Genomic DNA, 10,905 nt, shown 5'->3' on the forward strand with positions numbered 1-10,905 from the left:
ATTATATGTAATATATTAAATGTGAGAATCACTACTGTCTCGTGCTGGTACCACCTGAAAGAAAATGAGCCGAATCGCTGGGTACCATTCAAGCTTTATTAAAGGAAGAAAAACCTGCTGAGCTGTGCTCAAAATGGCAGGGGCAGCTGCCGCTAAAGGGAGTAGGTAGGCGTATATGGGTTGGTAGGTGCAAAAAACAGAGGCGGGGAGGGGGCATACTGGTGTGTGGGATCAGGTCAACGATTGGTGCTGGTGTGGTGGGTAGGGGTGACGTAGTCAAGATGGGAGGTACCTCCAGGCGGGAGTGGAAGAGTTTCTTTGTCTAGGAAACCACGAGGTACGGTAAAAGACTGGTGGCCATTTTGTGCTCAGTATGGTGCTGGTTGCATCCCTGATGACGTTGGCCCATGCAAGATGACACTGATTGTATCCAAGATGGCACTGGCCATGTCCAAGATCTGTCACCAGTAAGAAGAGTTATTACTCTAGAGGGTTGAGTTCTCATTTTATTTTAGCTCCTATAGATTTCAGAGGATTTGAACCATAATCCTTGGAAAGCTTTAAGTTCTCATTCACCCCATTTTTTCCCAGAGTGTTACTAAGGATATTATTCATGGACTGGTTTAAACCCTAAATGTAACCTTACTTATTTAGTGTAAACTTGTTGTCTGATCCATGATGCTATGTATGTAGTTGTCTGGTAATGAGAAATCAGAGCCCCAGACCAGGGTTCAAAATCAGCCTTAATATTAAGAAGGCATGAGACCTTGTCTGTGTGAAGAGTCTGGTTTTCGGTTCCAGGCAGCCAGCAAAGATCACTTTGACCTTTTACTTTTTTCTCTACCCTCCTTCCCCACCCCACCTTTAGGGTCCTGTTCTGATGAGTTTGTCTTAGAGTGAAAACAAAGGTCAAGCAGAGAGCTTTGTTGCTCTGTGCCACTGGCAGTATCACGGGCTCATCGCTGGTTACCAGTTATTTCCTAGCGGTTTCTGTCCCTTACATGTACTTTCCAACTAGCTCCTGAAGCACTGCAGCACCACTCTTTCAGTGGGGAAACCTGCACTGCTCCTGTTCCTGTGATTGTTTTCAATGAATAAAAAATTGTCAAGTTTAAAAAGTAAACAGTAATTATTTTTGTATTTGCATAGGAGAAGCCTGAAGGAAATATACTAAACTTTTTAATGGCTTATTCTTTGTGCTTACTTATGTTTTTTTACACTTTCTACAATAAACATGTACTTTTATGAGAGAAAAAAAATTCACTGTTGCCACGAAACATTCAACTCCCCACAAAAAAAAGGAAATGATATTTAAAAGCTTACTGGTCAAATTTCTATTAAAAGCATGGCTGTGCATTAGGTGCTAAAAGGAGTCATTTCCTGCTTTGGTTATATTATTCTTTTCTCCTAATTCAGGAATTTTTAAAAGAGTTTTTTGAGGGCTGGCTGGTTATCTCAGTTGGTTAGAGCATGGTGTTGATAATGCCAGGGTCAAGGGTTCGGATCCCCAGACCAGCTAGCTGCAAAAAAATAAATAATAGTTTTTTGCCTAACTTCAATTTTTTTGAGCATCAAGTTGCCCATCTGTAAAATGAGTTGGACTAGATGTTTCTAAGGTCCTCTCCAACCATAAAATTCTGTCTTAAGAAATTAAATTCTAACCAGCAGAATATTGACAATACTTGTTAAAGGATTTTGCCTGTAGAAAATTGCTTTTAACTTCTCTTTGCTGACACTAATACTGATACATTTAGTGCCCATCAAGTGAGTCACATCTTAATTAAAATGATCAACTTTTTAACCCCCAACACTTGGCATTTTGTAATAAACCAACCAGTTATTTTATGCTGGTCATTCACTGTGAATACGATGTAAAAATAATAGTCAAGCTGTATTTCCAAAGTAGAAAACTTTTGATAAGACTTCAACTCAGAATCAAGTCTTAAACTGGAAAGTTGGTTTCTTCCTTATATTTTTTGTATCTCCTACCTCATTCTTAAGCATGCTAGTTTCCCCCAGTTGGTCTACAAGCCTTTAGACTATGTATTTATATTTTATTAACCACCTTTTATTAGAGTCATCATTCTGGGACATTGCTAAATTTTAAAAAATAAAAGTTGTTTTCCTCTTTTTTCAGAAGTGTTCAACCCAATGTTGGATGAAATTTGCTGCAATACATTTTGCTACTGGAAAACAAGTTTGGATATTGATTTGTAGTTTGGTAGTTTATTGCTATTCTTTGTTGCAGGCCATGACAGTTTCTGGCTATACTACAATATTATTCAACTTTTATTTGGGGGATGAATAGTAGAAAAAAGTGAATAGAATGAAGTTGAGTTTTTTACCCTAATGATGGACTAGTATAGAGGTGTTGGATGTTCTCTAGCGATTATTTTTGTGACCAGTATAAAATTATGTTCTCCACTACTGTTTTTATACCAGTAAGTCTCAGATAAACTAAGAGCATGCCTATGAATTACGCATGCAGTTAGAATACATTCGCTTTACAGAGAAGCAGTTGCTTGTTATCCCTTTATCCAGGGAATCCTCAAAATCTCTGGTGACCAGAAAACGTTTTTAATTATTAGAGAGCTTTTTTTAACTTAAGACTTTGAGGTACTTTTCTTTTATTCAGTCACTAACACTGCTCTTTTCTTGGCTTTGCCCTTAAGTTCTACTCAAAATACTCCTATGTGTTTTTTTTTTATACCTAGTTCCATAGAGCCTAAGCAGTACAATGCCTTAAGGAAATGAAAAAGAAACAATAAATAGTCATTTGTGTTTTTCTTTGGAAGTACATTCTTCTGCTCTTTTCTTGGCTTTGCCCTTAAGTTCTACTCAAAATACTCCTATGTGGTTTTTTTTTATACCTAGTTCCATAGAGCCTAAGCAGTACAATGCGTTAAGGAAATGAAAAAGAAACAATAAATAGTCATTTGTGTTTTTCTTTGGAAGTACATTCTTTTTAAATTCCAGATTCACATGATAGATTGTAGTTAGCTTCACATTTGCCGCCTTGTGTCTGTAGAATGGAGTACCCAATATCCAGAAAGGTAATCACTCAGCACCCACCCACCCCCCCCAAAATTCGGGTTATGAAATACACTCTGAGAAATAATTCTAGAGGCAGAAAACATTTTGTGGAATCAGGAAACATAATGTTCCTTTTCCTCTTTCAAAGTGCTTTCTCAGCAGGACATGAACCCCCTACCTTTAATACCAGAGGGAAGAGGAGCAGGCACGCTTCTCTGCTCTGAATATAGGTGCAGCACTGCTCCTGGAAAAATCACCACAGCAACAGTCACCACAGTCTCTTCTATGCCAGCCCCCAGGAGAAGGTGAACTGCATGCAGGACAGGGACATGTTCTAGTCACTGCTGAATCCCCTGTACTTAGGCCAGTGCCTGGCACATAGTGCACACTCAAATATGTAATAATGAACATTTAATGAAAGCAGTGGTTGAAGCTGACTAATTTCTGGTAGTTTGTCATGTAAGTTTTAGGTGGTTACTTTTTTTTGCTTTTTTTTCCCCCAACACTTTATTATGAAATTTTTCGAACATGCAGAAATGTTGAAAAGACTTACAGTGAACATCCGCCACTTAGAATCTATGATAACATTTTGTTAATCTGCTTTATCAATAGATTTTACTTTTAATAAGACTTCAAGTTTAGTTTTTCTTTAAAAAAAAAGTCTTCTAAGTAATTGAACAACTTTAATCAAGCTGTCTTAAATTCTTCAGGAAAACTTGTGATATTTTTGTTGTGACAAATTGTAGTCCTCACTTTAAGCTAATTTTGAACTTTTGTAAATCTTCTATGCTGAACTTTAATCTTATTTATTTTTCCTGATGGGACATTTTTTTAAATGAATTTATTTGAAAGTACTTGGTCAGTTGTGCAGAATATTCTAATGTTATTTTCACACTTGGTAAATTGTCCAATTAATTTCTCTGGTGAGAATGTAATTTGGGGCCCGTTTTGCTTGTACAACGTTCCAGGATTATGTTCCCAGAGGGCTGTAGAGACAATGTAATTTAGCATATAAACCACTAAATTAGGAGCTAAGACAGATTTCACTCCTGACTGATGATGAGCAAATCAGTTTTGTCTTTGTACCCATTTATTTACCTATAAAGTGGGAACTAGAATTTGAAATTGAGTAATGGGTAACATTTATTAATGTTTGGATCTATTAAGAAAGACTTTATGAATTCAGGGAGGCTTCTTATAATTCTATGGCTGTACGACAAGCTATGGAATGAAACCTGACTTTTGGAAATTGAAACACATCCAATGGCAAATGTCTTATCAAAAAGCCTGCTATTGCTTAGAACGTACTATTGCCATGGAATTCGTAAGCAGTTTTCCTAGTCCATCCTGGACTCGGAAAGTACGTGCTATATAAGATGAGTGAATGCAAAGATTGGAGGCAGGGAGACACTAATCATAGCCAGACTGAAAATCAGTGTTCAGTTTTAAGAGCAGGTTGCATTGAAGGGAGGGATTAAAGTTATTATCCAGGCTCAGTGCAACATACCCTCCACTACTTCCTCCACCATCACCCTGCACAACACATAAAAAAAGGCCCGGGGAAGGAGGACTGAGGGAAAAGCAGGGTCTCTCTACTCCATTTAGTAGGTAAGTGTCACCTATTCTTTCTAAACCTCTGTTGTGAGTGTGGATTCACATTTATCTCACAAAGGCACCTGGAGTTTTTACTTTAGATCACATCTTAGTAGTGGTTATGAGGATATGACCAAAACAGTGTTCCTTGAATGGCACCTTACTGCATATTAATTTAGAACAAAACAAATATCAGACTGACATGGCTACCCTCTCCCCTCTGCTGTTATTCCCTTATCAGCCTGTATATTGCACCAATATCTTTATTAAAAAAGTATTCAATTAAAATGAAATATATAGAAATATAAGTGACATTCCAAGTGGTTTTTAATAAAATAACTAAATGTTGGGAAAATAGAATAGTTTGGTCAGGGCCCTCACCTCAGGTCCCATTGGGTGTGGTTTAGCACATCCATTGTAAGCAAATTTTGTGTGTGTGTGTGTGTGTGTGTGTGTAGTTAGTGCACATGCATGCCATGTATCTTTTTAGTTTTGTTGCTATTCTTGTGTTCTTCTTGAGAGAGAGAGAGAGAAGAATTTGAGTGAAGCAGGCAGGCAGGCGTCTTCCTTGGGCATCTGCCCAGCGCAACCATGTTTTCCAACCTACAGCTTCCAAGGATCTTTTGGCCCGTTACCTAGCTCATAGACCTGTGTGTAAGAGGTCTGGTGACCCAGCCTAGCGTGTGAGGGGTTTGTGACACCATCTGTGAACGGGTTTGAGGGGTCTGTGGGCTCCAGACCTAGCCTTAGCTTGACAACCAGCCCAGTTGGTGCAGGATTACCAGCAGGTAAAAGAGCCCAACAACTGGCCTAAGCGCCCAGCTTTACAATTGGTGTCGTGAACAGGATAAGGAGCTCTGCAACTGGCACTGTGAGCAGGATTCAAGACACTTGCCTAGCAGTGGTCCACACTAAACTACTTTGATTTTGCTTCATCATTGTTCTATTTGGGGGACTTGTAACTATCTTGGGGGAAAAGAACAATTCCAGGCACTAGATTTCACTTTAAATAAAAAGAATGCCTTATGCCTTCAGGAAATGGTAAATAACTTTCATTTTAGTCCTTGGTTCAGGTTGTGGTTTCTACCCTAGGGCCTTTAAGACTGCATTTTAGGAAACAAAATTGGCCCAAAGAGAGAAATGTTTCCACAACCACTTTTGGCCTAATGAGAAAAACAGGTAAATAGAAAGTATGAAACCAGATAACAGCATGAACTTATTCCCAACAAATAAAGAAGCCTGCCTTCTCTCCAATTTCAAGGCTGCATCTGTCCCTGCCCTTTCCTTAGTTAGCAAACTCCCAGAATGGGTTTTTAAGTAAAGTTGCTTCTGTTGTGGGGCTCTGCAGTGGCTGAATGGCCCCCCCAAAGTCACTGAAGCTTAATACCCTCTATAACTGTTGAGAGTGGGAAATCCTGTTATGGTAATTGAAAGGTGGGGCCTTGAAGAGGTAATTAGGTTGTAGGACCGTGCCTAGTGAATGGATTAATAATGGCAGTCGGGCATGATTCTGAGGGCTTTAAGAGAACACATGAGAGTCTCTCTCTCTGCTCTGCCATTTTCTGCCATGTGAGGACCCTGCATTGCTATAAAGCCACCACCAGCAAAGAAGACCCTTTTCTCCAGATGTGTTCCCCGGATTTTAGACTTCCCAGCCTCTGAAACTGTAAGTAATACATTTCGGTTCTTTTTTTTTTTTTTACAAATTACTCAGTTGCAGGTATTTTGTTATAAGCAACAGAATGGACTAATACAGGCTATTAAAAGCATTTCTAGGAAACTTTCTATGAGTCTACACCTGTCTCATCTAAAATAGACTCAACTTCCTAAGTGGGGTATAAATGCTGGCAAGATATCTAAATGCTTTATAAAATGCCACCCTTAATTTTTAAATTAAAGTTCTGAAAATAGAACACATTAAATCCCAAAGCAAGCAATTTTTAAAAACTTTTTTAACATTCCACTTCTATTTTCAGTTGGCCTCTCAACACTTTCTATATTCTAGTCCATTCTGTGGATTTCTGTTACACTGTTGTCACATTTTAAAGATTAACTTCTGTACTATGCCCATCAGGGGCAAGAATATAAAGTAACAATTGTAGCCTTGACTGAATGATGCATAATCACAATAATTTTTACTTCGGTGTAGGGATTTATACATTTTAATATAAAAGCAAGTCTGATCTTCAACAGAATGTATACTTCTGAAAGCTAAATACTAAAACCACACTGAACAGTAGATTCTGAAATGCTGAAAAATAATCCTTCCTACTTCTTAATTATTCACTTGTTGCTCTAACCTGATTGGCAGAGATTGATTTAAAAAATGAAATTTTTTTAAAAAGGACATTTCCAAGGAGGTCTGGCTTCTTTGTCTTGATCCCAGGTTCATTTTCCCCCAACTTACTTAACCTGAACCTGCTAGGTAAAGTAGACAAAGCAGTAGCTAGTCACTCCCTTCACAATAGTTAGAAGTCTGAAAGTGAAATTTATTTCAAACCTTATGTGATATTCCTTTGCAACTATTGTGAAAGAAGAAAAAGAAAGCAGGTTTTCTGAATACAACTAGACTAACTGTTGAATTTGACTTTTCTTTATGCTTTTATGCCCTTAGAGTCAGTGTTTTGCTTTTTTTTTTTTGCTCATGACCCACTGTAAATTGCATAGCTAACTAGCTAGGTAGGTAGAAAAATAATATGTACAGTGACTCAACTGAAATGAAGTGTTTATGAAATACTTGTGTTTACATATCCTATGCATTCTGATATTTTCTCGGGGGTGGGGGGGTGTTTTTGTTTTTGTTTTTCACTTTTAAAATGTAGGTCCAGAACATAGATGAGTTTATGAGACGGCAACTTGTCTCTTGAGACAAGACCTGAGGATTTAAAAGAGGCCCAGAATGTTAGATGCCGAATTCATTAATGCACATATGAACACTGCCAGGGGTCTTTAGTCTACAAGGGTTATCACTGAGCTCCAGGAACCCACCTTCAGGGCCCTCCCAGCCCTGCCTTGCCCTTGTTCCATACAGTCTGGGCTCCAGTCTGTCCAACCCCTGAGGCCTTGCCTGATCGGCTGCTCCTGCCTCACTCTACTTCCTGGAGCCTGAGGTAATCTCATTGGTTTGTGGAAGGAAACCTCATCTCTTTGCTTCTCCAACATTCGGGTTCTCTCCCTCTCCACTTCTTCTCTAAATTCTAAGGACTTAAACTTTAGGAAAACAAAATCCAGAAAGATTTACAAGCTCCTCTGTTTTGTTTGTTGTTAGCTCATTTTGCCACAGGTCCCCCCACCCCTTGAGGCAATGAGGGAGGGTCGAACCCATTTGAATGAACCAGTAGGGAAAAGAAGGGGTGTGAGGGATTTCCTATATCTCAACAAATGACTTGCAACACTGAGCATCTCCTTAATTGGACTGTGAGCTTTCAAGGAAAGGACCAGTCCTCTCAGATGGGAATTGGAGATATCTAATACGATTTTGGTCCTTTTAAGAATAATTTTCAGGGCCGGCCTGGTGGCGCACTGCTACAGTGCGCCGCTTGGGAGTGCGGTGGTGCTCCCGCCGAGGGTTCGGATCCCACGTACAGACCGGGTCCCGCTCACTGGCTGAGCGAGGTGCGGGAGCAACACCGAGGGTTGCGATCCCGTTGCCGGTCCCGGTCTGGTACGGGCGCAACACTGAGGGTTGTGATCCGTTGCCGGACACGAAAAAAGACAAAAAGGGGAAAAAAAAAAAAGAATAATTTTCAAAAAGGAGTAATATGACTTATGAGTCTCCTACAGATACCGAATCAGTACATGTTAAAGATTTTATTTAACTCTTAGTGAGGAAACCAGGCACCGTTTTAAAGAACTCAAAGAAGAGAAACACTTATAGACCAAGGATATTGAAATAAATATGCAAATACAGGCAAAACTAGCTTTTTCCACAGAGGGGGAGGGAAGTCAAGTGAAGCTCTCCAATAGGACATAATTTGCATTTCAAGAAATGATAATTATTTTGCATTGCTATCAGTTATCTGCAGGACAGTTGTAAAATAAGCTTCCTTAGAAGCAGAACCAGATAGCCCAGTTATTCTATTCCAACCCTGTTACTCTAAGCTTTCTTAGAATCAGAATCAGTTAAACCTGAAAGGTGTGCTCTAGACTAGATAATGCATTGTGTTCCATTGAAGTACAAATTTTTCCCGCACCCTGTACTAACAATAATTCAGTGCAATGTGTGAATTATTATAAAACCCCAATTATAAATAAATGGGGTTTTGGTGCCTATTTCAGTCTAGAATTGGACTTCTCAGTCAGTTGCTGTGAGATGACAGCTTCTTACAGATCCTTCAAAACTCCAATCTGGAAGATATTGTTTGACAAGGCAAAAACTAGAGCAAACTCAGCTTAAGAACTACGTGGCGGTAGGTGGCAGCAAAACTCTATTCCTAAAGAATGCAGCCTTCGGGAAATGCAGCCCTCAAAAAAGAATTCATAAAATAGGATTAACCTGAAGTCCCTGGACCTTTGAGGAGTCCATAAATCTCCAAGATTGTATGCAGAAAGTTGTACTTTGTTCATTTTTCTGGGAAGAGAGTCCTTAAATTTTTGCTTCAAGTCTGATGAAAACTACAAAGCACTTTCCCCAAATATTAGAAATCGCCCATCCCCATTGTTATATTCACAAGTTGGTTGTCAAGTCAACTTCAAGTTAGAAATACTTGAGGAGTTATTAGGTCAAACCAAATGAAATTTTTGTAAGATCAATAAAGAGTTGAATCTTGGCAATTTCATGTGATTCAACCTGTGTAAGAGCGTACTTCAAAAAGTTCATGGAAAGATTCATATTATATTGTAATTTTATTTTTCCACGAACTTTTTGAAGTACCCTAGTATACAAATTCCTGGTTGCCCCCAGCCCCGCCCCATTCCAATACAGCCAATGAGTAGGTGGATGAACATCTGAGATCAACTGCCGTGTTCAAGTTGAAAGTTTAGGGTAATGAACTGTTTGACTCCAGTCCATTCCAAGGCCTCAACGTTTAACCCCAGCCATCTTCGTCTACTCTGAACAATGAGAACCAATGTGGCATTAGGATCACCAGCACCCAGTTTGCTGGCAGATTTTTCTCAAAGTGTCTGTTTTGAGGACCACCAGTCTCAGAATCTCGTGAGGTGCTTATTAAAATGCCTATCAACAAAGTCCATATCAAACCCCTAGACTCTCTGGGAGGTCTGCATTCTAAATAGACTCCCAAGGTGGCTCTTCTGCACCTAAGGAGTAAGAAATCACAGTAGACGGGAAGAGAAAGTATGAGTTGAGGTGTATCGGCTATATAAAAGTTTAATTGTTAAAATGTTAAAATCATGACTGTCATTCAAATATAGAATGTACATGCTAAGTTTTTGTTTAGCTTATTAGTTTATGATAGAACAATTAGTTGGTACAGCCGGTTCTTGCAAAAGCACTCAAGGAAAAGGAGTTTATATGATCCACCAGGAAAAGCATTTTCAAAATTTAAAAGAAACAACCCAAATGTCCATCAGCAAATGAATATATATAAAGAAAATGTGGTTTATACATACAATGGAATATTATTCAGCCTTAAAAAGGAAGGAAATTTTGACAAATGGTACAACATGGAGGAAATTTGAAAACATTATGCTAGGTGAAATAAGCCAGTCACAAAAGGACAAATGTTGTATGATTCTACTTATATGTTAAAATACTAAGAGTACTAAAATTCATAGAGACAGAAAGTAGAATGTTGGCTGCCACAGGATGAGGGAAGAAGAGATCAGAGAGTTACCATTGAATGGATACAGGGTTTCAGTTGAGGAAGATGAAAACATTCTGCAGATGCAAGGTGGTGATGCTTGCACAATGATGTTAATGTACTTAATGCCACAAAACTGTAAATCTAAAAGTGGCTAAAATGTTAAATTTTAGGTTATCTAAATATGTTACTTTTTTATTTATTCTTTTTTATTGGCAGCTGGCCAGTAGGGGGATGTGAACCCTTGACATCCGTGTTATCAATACCACATTCTAAGCAACTGAGCTAACCAGCCAGCTCTATCTAAATATTTTACCACAATAAAACACACACAGAGAATGAAATTCTGATACATGCTGCTACTTGGATGAACCTTGAAGACATTATGCTAAATGAAGTAAGCTAGACACGAAGGATATATGTTGTGTGATTTCACTTACATGTGGTACATAGAGCAGCCAAATTCCTAGAAATAGCAGAATGGTTGTTGTGAGGAGCTGGGGAGTAGAAGGAATGA

This window comes from Galeopterus variegatus, unplaced genomic scaffold, assembly GCF_000696425.1.
Source record: "Galeopterus variegatus unplaced genomic scaffold, G_variegatus-3.0.2 Scaffold3614, whole genome shotgun sequence".
NCBI classification, from domain to species: domain Eukaryota; kingdom Metazoa; phylum Chordata; class Mammalia; order Dermoptera; family Cynocephalidae; genus Galeopterus; species Galeopterus variegatus.